This window comes from Protopterus annectens, chromosome 1.part0 (assembly GCF_019279795.1).
Source record: "Protopterus annectens isolate FY-2018-M chromosome 1.part0, PAN1.0, whole genome shotgun sequence".
NCBI lineage: Eukaryota > Metazoa > Chordata > Ceratodontiformes > Protopteridae > Protopterus > Protopterus annectens.
The window spans coordinates 443,558,549-443,572,479 of NC_056725.1; positions in this window are offsets into that span (position 1 = coordinate 443,558,549).

The window sequence follows — 13,931 nt, forward strand, 5'->3', positions numbered from 1 at the left end:
CATTTCAAATGTGACCAAGTAAGCATGGTATTGGCCTCTGTTTAGCCATGAACATAACTAATGCCACCATTCCCTTAGCAACTGCAGCAATCATCTGGAGAACATGCTCAACTGTAGTCATCATATGGGTTCAGGGCAGATATACTTGCAGATGACTCTCTAGCTACCTACTGCATGAGTCAGGCACAGGCTCTGTCTGCCAGTGGGTTGAAGGAAAAACACTCACTGGCAGCAACAGATAAAATAAAAAATTCTGCCAGATGTACTGTTTTTACTAGGAATGAATGAAACTGTATCAGTACCTCCAGTACTAAAAATCAGAGCAGCCAAACTTTAAACGTTAAATTGTCCTATTCCTTTTAGCCAGTAGATAGAGTTAAAGCATCAGTCTTGTCAGTTTTAATGGGTTTTAAGTACTTAAATATACTATTTAAATAAACCAAATCATTTATTTATGTATATACATTTATATATATTTTGAACCAACAACGAGTAATGAGATTTGTGTGTGTATTTTTATATTCAGACAATTTTATGTTTTATAGCGTATGGCTTTATAGTGTATGGCTTTTAAATTTGTGACAATTCAATTACTTAAGAATGTCTTTTGACTGGAGGGTTTTTAATTGAAGTTGGTATTTAAGGGGTTCATTTGTATGTGCTCTTTATCTGATTAAGTCATTTTCATGATGAAAATGTAACGTTTGAAAGAGCGTTTATGTGACTTGGAGCCTCTGTGGTGGAATAAACATATTTGTGTGCTATTTGCAGTTCTAGTGGTCCTTATTAGTGCCTTGGTTCATATTTGTGTAATACATAGACTCTTCCTAGAAGCACAAGCTTGGGGGAAGCAGTCACCTGTTACTCAGAAACAAGCTTTTAGTCTTTCATGCCTTAAGTATATAACAAAGCAGTTCATTATTGGGCACCATTTAGTATGACACAAGTAACCTCCATGTTTTCCACTACCAGGACTTCTGCTGGTAAATATGGACTCTCCCCAGAACTCCTGCTTCTGAGGTTATTGCTCTAGCCTCAGACTGTTTCTCCTCAAAATGAAAAAAAAAGAAATCCACAGCCAAGTGGTGCAGACTCCTCTGGTCTTCCCAACTATTTCTACTATCTTGAACCGGCCTTTTCTTAAATAGGAACACATTATTACTAATTCTTCATCTGAAATGTTAGCAATGATAGCCTAAAGGGACCAGTCTCCATTACACTGCTTTGTTAATGTCTTTAAGCACTAACCTTTTTATTGCTATATCACCTAAATACTCCTTATTTGTCCACAGACTACCATTGTGCCAAATTACCCTACTTCTGCCCAGCTTGGGTTATCTGCTGCATTTACCACACTGTGTAACCCTATATATGGATCTACTTTTGAATATCAAATTACCAGAATCCTGAACTACTAAATATCGAGACCAGAATGTCAAACACACAATTACCTGAAAGTCCAAAACAACTACACCCAAAATGTTGAAAAACACAAAACAAACCCTACCTTCCTGCCATCCACTATTACAAACTATACCAACAAACAACACAAATAGTTATCTATTCTACATTTAAGCAGTGGGAGCAAGCCCCCTGCACCTCCCACACCTCCTGCTATTTATCAACTCCGAGATTGCACTACAACGAAAAAATGGTAAATATACCAGTACAAGCTGTATGGGTGCATGTGTAATGTTTAACAGACTCTACTCTGCACATATCAACAACATAGTTCTTAAACACTTTACCATTCACTACAAATGTAAATTACCTCTGCCTGTAACAATTTTTTCAAGATTTCATTTAAAACAAACACATTTTCATTTAAACAATCCGATCTATACAGTACACTTACCCTTCAACATTAAAAAGCAGAATTTCCTTTTCAAAGTTTAGAAAAGTCCACACCAACTTCATGGCTGCCATACTTTTTCTCAAGACTACAAAACCTTAAAGTGATACCGGACCATAATTAACTGCATTTTGGAATTCTGGCATATGATATTATACACTTTCAGGAAATGAACATTCAACATTCCAGTCTCAATATTTAGTAGTTTGAGATTCTGGTAATTCGACATTTGAAAGCATAAACATATATATATATATATATATACATATATATATATATATATATATATATATATATATATATATATATATATATATATATATACTCACACACACACACACATGTGTATTAGAGTGTGTATGTATCTATTTATGTATAGCCGGCATTTTCTCAAAAGCCACTTTGATGAAATGATGTTTCTTCAAATCAAAATAATCAAAAACAGACTTAATGATTAGTATGTTTAAATACTAAACAAGTGTTTTTTTTTTTACAGTGAGCAATCCCTCCACTGTACCCTTACTGGGGACTGTAACCCTACACTCCTGAGGCTATATATATTAACTCCAAGATTATTCAATATTGGGGAAAAGAGAAAACTCCTTTAAACTCTGTATTTCTAGATTTTGCAGGTTCCAGTTCACTTCTTTTGATGATTATGTTAGCAAACAAAAATAAACACTACAGTTTTGATTTTACTAACATGCATTTTAACCAAAACAAACAAAATCCATACATGTATATCTTTTAGTTTACTATAATTTTAGTAATTGCTACAAGGTAGGAAGATGAGATTGCCATGGATTACTTGTCTGAAAATTTGAACTCATTCTCACACCCATCCCATGTTAGCACTTGTTCCTGTGTCCATGCAGATCAGGAGATTCGATGTTCAAGATTGTTCAAACAAGAAGTCCTCGACATTCTCATCTTCTGACCTTCTGGTCGCATTATTTAGTGATTCAATAGTGTAACAATTGCTAAAATGATAGTAACCCTCTCTATCTCTCTCTCTCTCTCTCTCTATATATATATATATATATATATATATATATATATATATATATATATATATATACACATAGATGATTGTATAAATGTTTGTCAATGAAAAGTACATTAACAGTCAAAAAGTCAAGCATGGTGTCATGCTACTCCTGTCAAACATGGACTACAGAAGCTCACATCCAGTCACAGAAGGAAATGCCATAGGTTTCCATTTTGGAATTTGTAAAGGACATGCCCTCAAACCACTACATAAAGGCAAACATGCACAACTATACAAAAAAAATTACTTGAAGCACCAGTGCTGCTGATGAATCGATACTGCACCCATGGATTCAAAAATGACAAATTACAATAAAAGTATATGTACAGTGGGTCTTCACTCCCACGTACTCCACCCCACCTTATATATAGTAACTCCATGGTGACAAAAGTCTGATCACAGGGCAAGCTCTACTACAGTGCATCAACTGGCAAATTGTCAGCATTTAGCGACACCTCTGCTCCCCATCAACAAGATATTCTCTCCATCTCTGAAACTTGGCTAAACCCTCACATGACTAATAGTGAAATATTACCTCCTGTCTACAATATCTTCCACCAAGATAGGCCTATCAGAAAAGGTGGAGGAGTGGCTCTTCTATACTAGATCAGCTCTCCCTTCACCCTTTTTCCATCACCATGCTTTCGCCCAGCTGAAATACTCATTGTTAATTGTAACTTAAACAAACAAAAGAAAATAGCAATTGCCTCCATTTATATTCCTCCCGGTGACAATATTCCTACCCTTTAACTATTCCTTGCTTGGATATCTCAAACTATCTCATATGAGACCATCATTCTAGGTGATGTAAACATTCACTGGAATACTCTGTGCTCTATCTTTCCTAACTCTAGCATCAACCTACTTTCTTTTTCACAACTTATAACCACTCCTACCTGCATAAACTCCAAATCAAACTCCAGCTCTATTTTGGACTGGATTCTTACCTGTCATCCTAATCACTATCATAATCCACTACACTACCCAACTCGCTTAGTGATCACCTGCCCAACTTCCATTTAGAGCTACTCCTCCAATGCTATTAAATCTTACACATATAGAGACTGTCATAACCTATCCAACTTTGACCCAAATGCATTCAATCAGACTCTCTCAGCAATCAATTGGTCCTTCCGTCACAATCTACCATTTGAAGAAGCTGTTCTACAATTTAGCACCTTATTTCTCAACATACTCAACCCCATGGCCCCCATCAGAAAAATAACAGCAATAACTAAATATCGTCCCTGGATTAACAAAGACAGTCTCTTCCTCGTGCAGAAAAGGGACTGTGCTTGGAAATCCTGGAATAAGCACACAACTACCTCAAATCTCCTGCTCTACAGGGAACTTAGAAACCAGGCTAAAAAGCAAATCTACCTTGACAAAAAAAAACTTTTTACCTCAATCACAAAAAAAAAACCTTCATACCAACCCAAAAAAATTCTGGTCCACTATCAACAAGATTCTATACCCTGGTAACCCCTCTCCCTCCAATCCTTTTCCTAACACCTCCCCTATTGAAACCTCCACTCTTCTAAATTCCTTCTTCATTAACTCCATACGGAACTTACTTAAACCCAATGCTACCTTTATCCCTGACACCCCACCACCACCTCTTCATTCCACTCCTTTCTTCATTAAATTCATCCACACTTCAACTATCCGATTGTTTCTGAATAAATTTAAGCATTGTTCCCCCTCCACTGACAACCTTCCACCTTACTATCTTAAGTTAGCAGCCTCCTCTATTGCCTACCCTGTCTCTATACTCATCAATCACTCAATTAAGTAAGGTTCTGTCCCTGCTGTCTGGAAATAAAATGTACATTTTGCCTCTGCACAAAGGAAGAAACTCCACTGACCCTTCAAACTTTAAGCCCATTGCTATTCTTTTCCCCTTTTTAAAATACACAAAAGAATGTATTCACAGACATCTCATTTCTTATCTCACCCAGGAAAACCTCCTCACCCCCATACAACATGGCATCAAACCTCATCACAGCACTACTACTGCCCTTATATCTTTTACTCAATCAATTGCCTCATCTCTTGATAATAACAAATTAGTCACTTGCCTGTTCCTTGACCTCTCTAAAGCCTTTGATACTGTTTCCCAACAATGCCTTCTCTCCACCTTTCCTCCCTTAACCTCTGTAGCTCCTCTCTTAACTGGTTCTCTAGTTTTCTATCTGATCGGCTACAATCTGCTAAATGGCACTCTTCTTCCTCCCCTTTCCTCTCTGTTCATACCGGAGTGCCACAAGGCTCCATCCTTGGGCCCCTCTTATTCAACATCTTTACTAACAACCTCTACCATTTCTGTCCTCACTCCACTCTGATTAAATGTGCTGATGACTCAAGTATCATCTCTACATCAGATAATGTTCCTCATCTTCTCTCCCTCACTCAAGAATCTCTGCGTTCACTGGAAAAATGGCTCAGTGCTAATCAATTACTACTTAACCCTACACAAAACTAAACTTTTACTCTTCCTACCTAAATCTCTACAACATCTCAAAACCTCCTTCTCCATCTCCTCTCTAAATAACACTTCCATCAAAGTTGAATCACATACTAAACTCCTCAGACATTACATTGATGATAAGCTTGGCATTCGCATTAATAACTATATAAAAGAAACTCACCAAAAACTTGGACTGTTATACAGGAACAAAAGATTCTTATCTCCAGAATCTAAACTGTCATTAGCACAAGCATACCTACTTCCCACATGTCTGTATGCCACCACTTTATTCAGCCACCTACAAAAGAATCTGACTACCAAGCTTGAACTCACCTATAATAAAATTGCATGATTCGCCAGTAATCACCCTTATCAAACACATCACTGTCTTTTCATAAAAAAAAAAAAAAACTTCACTGGCTTGAAATCCAAGACCAAATCCTCCTGCCACAGCTCCATCTGACCCACTCTATCCTTCATCATCCTCTTGTTTGTCCATCTCTGACTAATCTTATCTCCTCCTATATCCCTAAGCATAACCTACGTTACTCTGACCAACTTCTATTGTGCATCTCCAGATCTAACAAATCTATCGGTAAGATACACTATAGCTACACAGTCACCTATGCCTGGAAGAAACTTCTTCTACATATACGCATGTTTGATAATACCCACAGTTTTAAAATAGCATTAAAGGAATTCCTGCATATCTCTTGGATCTGCTCCTGCAATGACCCCACTTGAGCATCATCCCCCTTGCCTTTCCCTCATTTGGCTAAGCCTCCCTTTTATGTTCTACCTCATCTCTGTATTCCACTAAATTCCCTACAATCTCTACCTCAGCTACTCCTCAAGTTCCTTACTCCTCCTAATGCACTTTAATACAATGACTGTCCTGCTAAACTCTCCGATCTCAAATTTTTTTTAATCCTTTGACTTTAAATTTTAGTGTAAAATACCTAACATTTACTAAAATGTCTTTTCTTTGTTTTTGTAACACTTTAGTTACTCTGTATAAAGTTTAATCACTCTTTTCCTTAAGTTTTTGTATTTATCACTGTATTGCTAAATTTTGTAATGGAGCTTTGCTCCTCAGGTCTCTACTTAAAAAGGGCATCTTGCCCAGTCAGACCAACCCAGTTAACAAATGTCAAATAAATAAATAAATAAATATGCCCCGGGATTCATGAAGCTCGGCGCAAGGCCGGCGTAAGGTCTGCACCAGTGGTGCAGTGAATAGCCGGCGCAGTAGCGCCATACGCATATTAATGAGAGTGCACCGCAACCACAGACACGTGCGTAGTGTACGTGAGCGAGCCCAGGTAGGATGCATCTGGAGGCGTGTCTAAGCCGGCATGAGGTGAGCAACCTAATGTGCTGACAGCCACGGTCCGCCCATAATAGTAATGGCAGCAGCCAGGTCCCGTGCAGAATGAAATGCACGTAGAGTATGCAGCATAGTACCCGTCCCAAATAAACGGAGAAGCAAATACAAGCCACGAAGGCTTAAGTGTACCCATCCAAGGAGCAAAGGATACGCATAAGACTGCGTTTGTCCATAATGCACCGTCAGTGGTTACACTCAGAGAAGGTGTACAGCAGCATGTCAGCGCGCAGCACCGACATAGGAGCAGCGACTAAGGTCACCACCTATTCCACTCTGGGTGGGGCAGTCTCTCTATGGGCAGTTGTGTCCCGAAAAACGTATTAAAATGGCAAATGTGCTAAGATTGTAGGACATAATGATATCCCGTATGTAATGTAATGGTAGCATGAATTGGTTATTTCTGTAACTGAAATACCTAAATGTCACAAGAAACAGAATAAGCAAGCAAACTGCCACAACAATAAGCTTTATTTAGGCAAACAAGTGAAGTCCTATGCTATATAGTGACCGTGTGTATGTGTCGGCCTGTAAAGTCAGATGTGAGTCCCGAAATATCCCAGCTTGGAAACTGGAAAGGTGGCAACCCCAGTAGCGACATGGGCATGGTCACCAGGGTTACCAGCTGTCCCAATGTGCCATGGACAGTCCCTGATTGGACAGTTGTGTCCCTGCAACAATCAGAAAAATGGAAAATGACCTCAGATCCTGCCAAAAATATTCCCGCAATATACATGTAATAGTAGTATAAAACATAATACATTTGTATATGAAACACATACATGGCAGAAGAAAATGAATAAGGAACCTAAATGCTTACAGAATAAGCTTATAGTATGGCAAACAAGTGAAGTTCTGTCAACTGCACTTGCCGTGGGTATGTGTAGTCCTGCAAATTCGAAGTTTCCACATAACATGCCCCACTATGGGCATTGGAAAAGGTGCCAACCATAATGGTCACAAGCAGTAGTGAGAGTACATAGCTGGGTAGCTGTGTTGACATAACAACAGTAAGGAATCAAGATACCTTAAACACAGGCAAACATGTGCATAGCAACATATCCCACACCCAGCAACGTCTCTGTCGCATACACTGGATGGCGTATGTTGAAGTGTAATATCCAGAAGCAGAACCCATGCATTCAGATGTAATACACAATAGCCTCATTGTACATGTCAGTCCCACCTATGTACACCTGTGCACCCTAACCCGCTAGCATCCATGTGCAGCTATACACCCACACACAATGTGCATACCTGAAATGTGGTAAGATGTGTGTGTTAGGCAATGCCACGCGGGCAAATACGTACCCCACATGTCACCAACCCACCTCAGGTACAGATATGTAAATGGCTGCATGTGAATGTGTCTGCAGAATGTGTACATCCTGCATGTGGTATGTACCCGTCGAAACCATATAGGTTTGCATATGACACGATGCACATAACTGTACACATGTGGACAAGTCGGGTTGTTGAACCACCGCAGCGATGATTAGCTATGCAGTGAAGTCAATCACATATAGCGGAACACGTGCCCACCAAACAGGACTTCCTAACAGGGTGCTACAGGCAAAGAAGGGGAAGGTGGGACATCACATGTGGAAAGTAGCATTGCCGGACGGCCAAATACACACGGTCAAGGTAAAGGACGGAACAACATGCATATGGCCGGATGGATGTTGTTCGAAAAATATATATAGAAACACATATGAAGTGCCAGTTAAGACTCGAAATACTAGATAATGCATTGAATTGTACCGTACAATATGGAAGTAGAACTAAGCCTGCATGTAATAGGTGAAGCTAAGCAGTAGTGTGATGGAATTCTGATCCTGGCAGTAACCAGTACAGCAGGCTTATGTCTGTCAGCATTAATTATCTGCTGGGTTACAGAACAATAAATGTATGTACATGCATAACATTACCCCTTCCCCTGAGGAGGATGGCCTTGTGAGCTCTATCGAAGATAACAGTACAACTCCTTACCAGAGAGACAAAGCAACGTATTAAGAAATTAACCGACTACAGTATCGGAACAGTCTAGGGTCCTTGAAACAGCTACAATCACAGAAGGACACTGTAATTGACAAGGTGCCTTGCAAGGCTGTGTTATTCTCATGGGAAAACATTTAATAAGCATTACCCGAGCACTGTTGTAGGAATACAACGTTGTGGACTCTAGCGATGTAAATGCCTTGTGACTGACCACATCATTAATGTGTGCAAAAGATGATAGTATACCCAATGTTCATACAGCTGTAACATGTATAGAGTAAAACAAATGTCTAAACATTTACTGCATAGTTCTTTGCCTCCTGCTGCACAGTAGTAAAACGTTATTAATCTCAGCTTCCTGTGTTATTGACTGTCAGTTTGAAAATACGAATGAGTGTTACAGTTTGATTTAAACAACTTAATTGACAGATGTGTACAGTCTAGCATGGGAATAGGTCAAGCCAACCATCACAATGTCCATGTGTACCACATACAAATAGCCAGTAACACGCAGTAGTAGTGCATGAAGGCATACACGACTGTGGGAATAGTACAGGACATATCGCACGTGCCAAGTGCAGATGCATGACACAAACCCCAGGATGGGTGTCCCTGCAAAGAGGAACATGTGCCAACCACACCTCCCACAGATGTACCGGCAATAAAAACACATGGCAAACACACAGAAACACTACTGTCCAACACACGACTGCAACGGAACCTGGTCAAACACCAACATGAAGCATGCACAAACAGGGACTTGTGTAATGTTTGCCTTAACACGCGGCCATAGGCCAAAGAAGAATAGAATGGACATATGCATGTAATGTTGTGAAGGATGTGTGGTAGTCCTCGGTATCACAGTGTTAGGGACACAGATACACTGTCATCAACTGTGACGTATGTGCACTGTACACAGCATACCTGCATGTAATACAGAGGACAATCATGTGCCAGAGAAATATACACTGGAGAAAGAGTATAGGGGATAGACAATTGTAAATGTGACAAACTATGAATATAGGTTCATACGTCCATAGGTACAGGGTAGGCCATCATCCCAGGTTCAGCCATAACACTACACCATAGTTAGGATGACTTTGCCAACCTTCTGTGCTTCAGATAAAATACCCATGATAGTGCTGTACCTCCGTCAAGCAGGGATAATTATGTAATCCCTGGCCTATACCTGCAATTCTCCATCCAATGGACAACACACCCACGAACAAGGCTAGGAAGGATCTCTGTCTCACATGTACTGTGATGTAGATCCACAGCATTATGAGTGTCTGGGTGATATATGTGTCACTCCAACACATCCCATTAATGACCATGACAAGGTAAATGTCACCTGCCCTAGTGGTTCTGAGGGATGCAGATACAGTAGGTGAAGCATACACATGACATATGGGTTGACATGGCCTTGTATGTCAGGCACAGGTCAACACTAAACAGCAGGTATGTGACGTAATGTGGCAGGGGTCCTACAAGTGGGGCAGCATTACACAAAATGATGTCATCCTGCATCTGTACAACAATTAACCTATGAGGGCTTCCCAGCTGCTGTAGGTGTATGGTCAGATACAGTCTGAATGGGGCAATGTAGTAAATCATAGGTGTAACACGTAATGGGTACAAGGAGACAATGACCTAGCCTGATGTAGATGTGAATCCCTGCACAAACAGGTGGGCAATGTAGAAGTCCCACACAACCACGATAGCAACTTGTGTGTTGAATGAATGGTGACTGGCAAACTCTGTCCCCTGATCCCTGGTAATCACCCTGTGCTGAGTGGACAGCCACCTATATGCTGGACAGGGGTGACCTAGTAGTTCTCCACAGGTATGATGTTGCATTACTTAGCATTTAGCTGTGGGACATGTCCCTGACAGCAGATATGCATATCTGGGAGGCCCCTTTGAAGGATATCTGTGTCAGATGTCCGTCCCACTATGGCACCTGTTTTGCAGTCATCTACAAACAATGTTGCCCACAAAACCCCTGTGTGTGCCTGTACCGTGGAAATGTAGATGTATGACAGGAGTGGACCCACGGAAGGGCCCCATGGGACACCACCTGCGACAGGCAGTAGGTCTGACACGCTGCCAGCAACTATGACCGTGTGGGTCGTGTCACATAGACAGTTTCCAACACATTCTGTGATGTACATGTTCACATCCCAGCCAATGGGTTTATCAACGATACTTGAGGGGGGTAATGTGATGAAGGCCTTTGCCAGGTCAAGGTAGGCTGTATGGACTGCAACACCCCATTCAATGGCCTCGGTGACTGTCCCGAAAATGTCACCCATGCTTTAAAGGCATGAACTGCCCCTGAACAAGACAAACCGTGTTGGATGCAAAGTATGTGTGTCCCCTATGCAGTCATATACGAGCCGCAGTATGATCCCTCCCCATGTCTTTGCAGATAGGTCTCCTCATGGTAATGGGACAGTAATAACCAGGCTCAGTGGAGGCATTGGCCCTGTGACGTGGGACTACAGTTGCCATGCGACACAACCTGGGTACCTTACCTGAGGTGAGGCTACAAAGAAATAGCTGTCCTAACTGTGGGCCTAATACCTCAATGAGATAGTGGAGTACACAGTGGGGTCACCAGCTGGTCTCATGGATGCTATGTCCACTACCCTGGAGAGAGCATGTCCCACCTGTGTGTCACAGAACATTTGGTGACCACAAACCGCTGGTACAGAATCTCCTCATGTGTGGGGGAGGGTGTGGAGATGTCCTTACTGGACTTGTCAGCCTGTTTGTTGGCAATGTGTTGATGTTGAGTAAACCCCACCTCTTTGTGAACCCAGTCAGAGCATATGTGGGAGTGACCTCCCAGGTGTTGAGCATAGCAACTGAAGGTGGTATGATTGTCAGCCAGGTCCATGTAGGTATATCTGTGGAATGTGCCCTGGACCATGGCACGACAGTGTGTAACTCTACACATATGATGACCAAGGGTGTCATACCTCACAAGGTGTCTGCTCCACCCTGTAGTAGCCACCTCCTCATGTTGTACATCCTGTGTATGGCTGGGGTACACCACACTGGATGCTTGGCATTGGTACAATGAACCACAGTTGGGTAAGTGAATGCCTGGTTCATGCAGTCCTGTAGGTACTGGTAGATGTCAAATGTGATTGATGTAGTGGCTGCAGTACTGTCGACCACTGGCTCAGGGTCCTTAAAGGAGACCACAGTAGTGTGCAGAATTGTGTAGTCTGCCTCTGAGCAAGCAATGTGTATGGTAACTGGCAACACTCACAGCAACGGATGCCAATAGCAGAAGCCAATGTCCAAATAACATAGATTAACTTCTGCATGATAATATGTCTTATCATACATGTATTGACACGTGTGCTAATTACAATTGCAAATGGCCGGTAAGACTGGCCTAAAGTTCCCGTGATGTACACAGTCTGGAGGTGTTGTTCCGATAATAAAGTGGCAATACCTCCCAATCGTGACCCCTGGGTATGAAAGTGGTTGCTAACCTGCAACATTGGATGTACACCATTGGGTTCTGGTGTCGGAAGACATGGTTCCTGTAGCACTACACAGTATGGGTAGTCAAGCAGACATCCGCGATTGCTGAACACACAGCATCAGTGAAACCCACTGCTCACAAGGACACAGTCCGACAAGCTCTACACTTTACATATGCACAGTGGTGTCCATTGTAGGACCCAAAATTGTGGAAAGAACAGAATAATGTCTTATTTCAATGCGCACCTGAACTCATTGTCGTCACAGGTACACATATGCACCGCAAGCGTGTTTAATGTTGCTGATAGCTGTCCATGTAATGCAGCACAGATGCACAGAAATACCCAGGGTACCGGGTCCATAGAACTGCGTCCACATCACAGTCCCGCACACATGAAGGATGTGTAATGGGTACTGTCGATTGTTGCAGTCAAGGGATTCTGGGTATGTAGACTCTGGGCTCGGTGTTGTTTCGCAGGCAATCCTTTGTCCCGCCCCGTGGGAGGGATGTGTGCGTAGCACCTGCCTTACTCTCCGCTAATAATGCAAACCATCCACCGGAGAATGCTAAATGCAGGTGTGAAATGTGTACAGCCCTATACTAGTGTCCAGTAGGCAATTGTCATGGATGGACAACCGTATTGGCAAGATGGCACCCACAACTGCAAACCCGGGTAAATTACACAGCCGCCGTAAGGCATAACACAGGAAATACACACAGGGGCCACAGTTGCCATCCCACATACAAACCCGGACTGTGGTGCCAACACCGGGCGTACAGCACTCAATCTACCAGCAACAGAATGAGGAGCACCCGCTACCATACAGCTGGAACAGATGTGCGACCTGTGGAACACATACTAATGGCACACACACAACGTCAAGTAGGATATGTAAACTATGGCATTCCCACCTATGAAGACAACATGGTTAAATGAAAACATAGGTAATCAACATGTTCGGTGGTGTTATATTGGAAATACGGTTACGGATATGTCCCATTGGGATGTCTGAGGTTTATATGAAGCAGTTGCTAACCAGCATCTTTGGATGTATGTCATTTGTTCACAGTACTAAATCACCTGGTTATGTAGCACCATGTAGACTGGGTAGTGAAACAGACATCCGCGATTGGGGAACATACACCAGCAGTGAAAAGCACTGGGCAGGTGGACACAGTCCAGCAACATCTAACTTGACATATGCACATCGGTGTCCATTGTAGGACCCAAAAATTCCATTCATGGAATGCCTGCTAGCTTCCTGCATTACTCACGTGATCTCATTGTCGTCACCACGTCACAGGTACACATATGCACCGCAAGCGTGTTCAATGTTGATGATAGCTGTCCATGAAATGCAGCACACATGCACAGAAATACCCAGGGTGCCGGGTCCATAGAACTGCGTCCACATCACAGTCCCGCACACATGCAGGATGTGTAATGGGTACTGTCGACTGTTGCAGTCAAGGGAGTCTGGGTATGTAGAATCTGGCCTCGGTGTTTCGCAGGCAATCCTTTGTCCCGCCCCGTGGGAGGGATGTGTGCGTAGCACCTGCCTTACTCTCCGCTAATAATGCACACCATCTACCGGAGACTGCAATATGCAGGTGTGAAATGTGTACAGCCATATACCAGTGTCCAGTAGGCAATTCACATGGATGGACAAGTGTATGACTAAT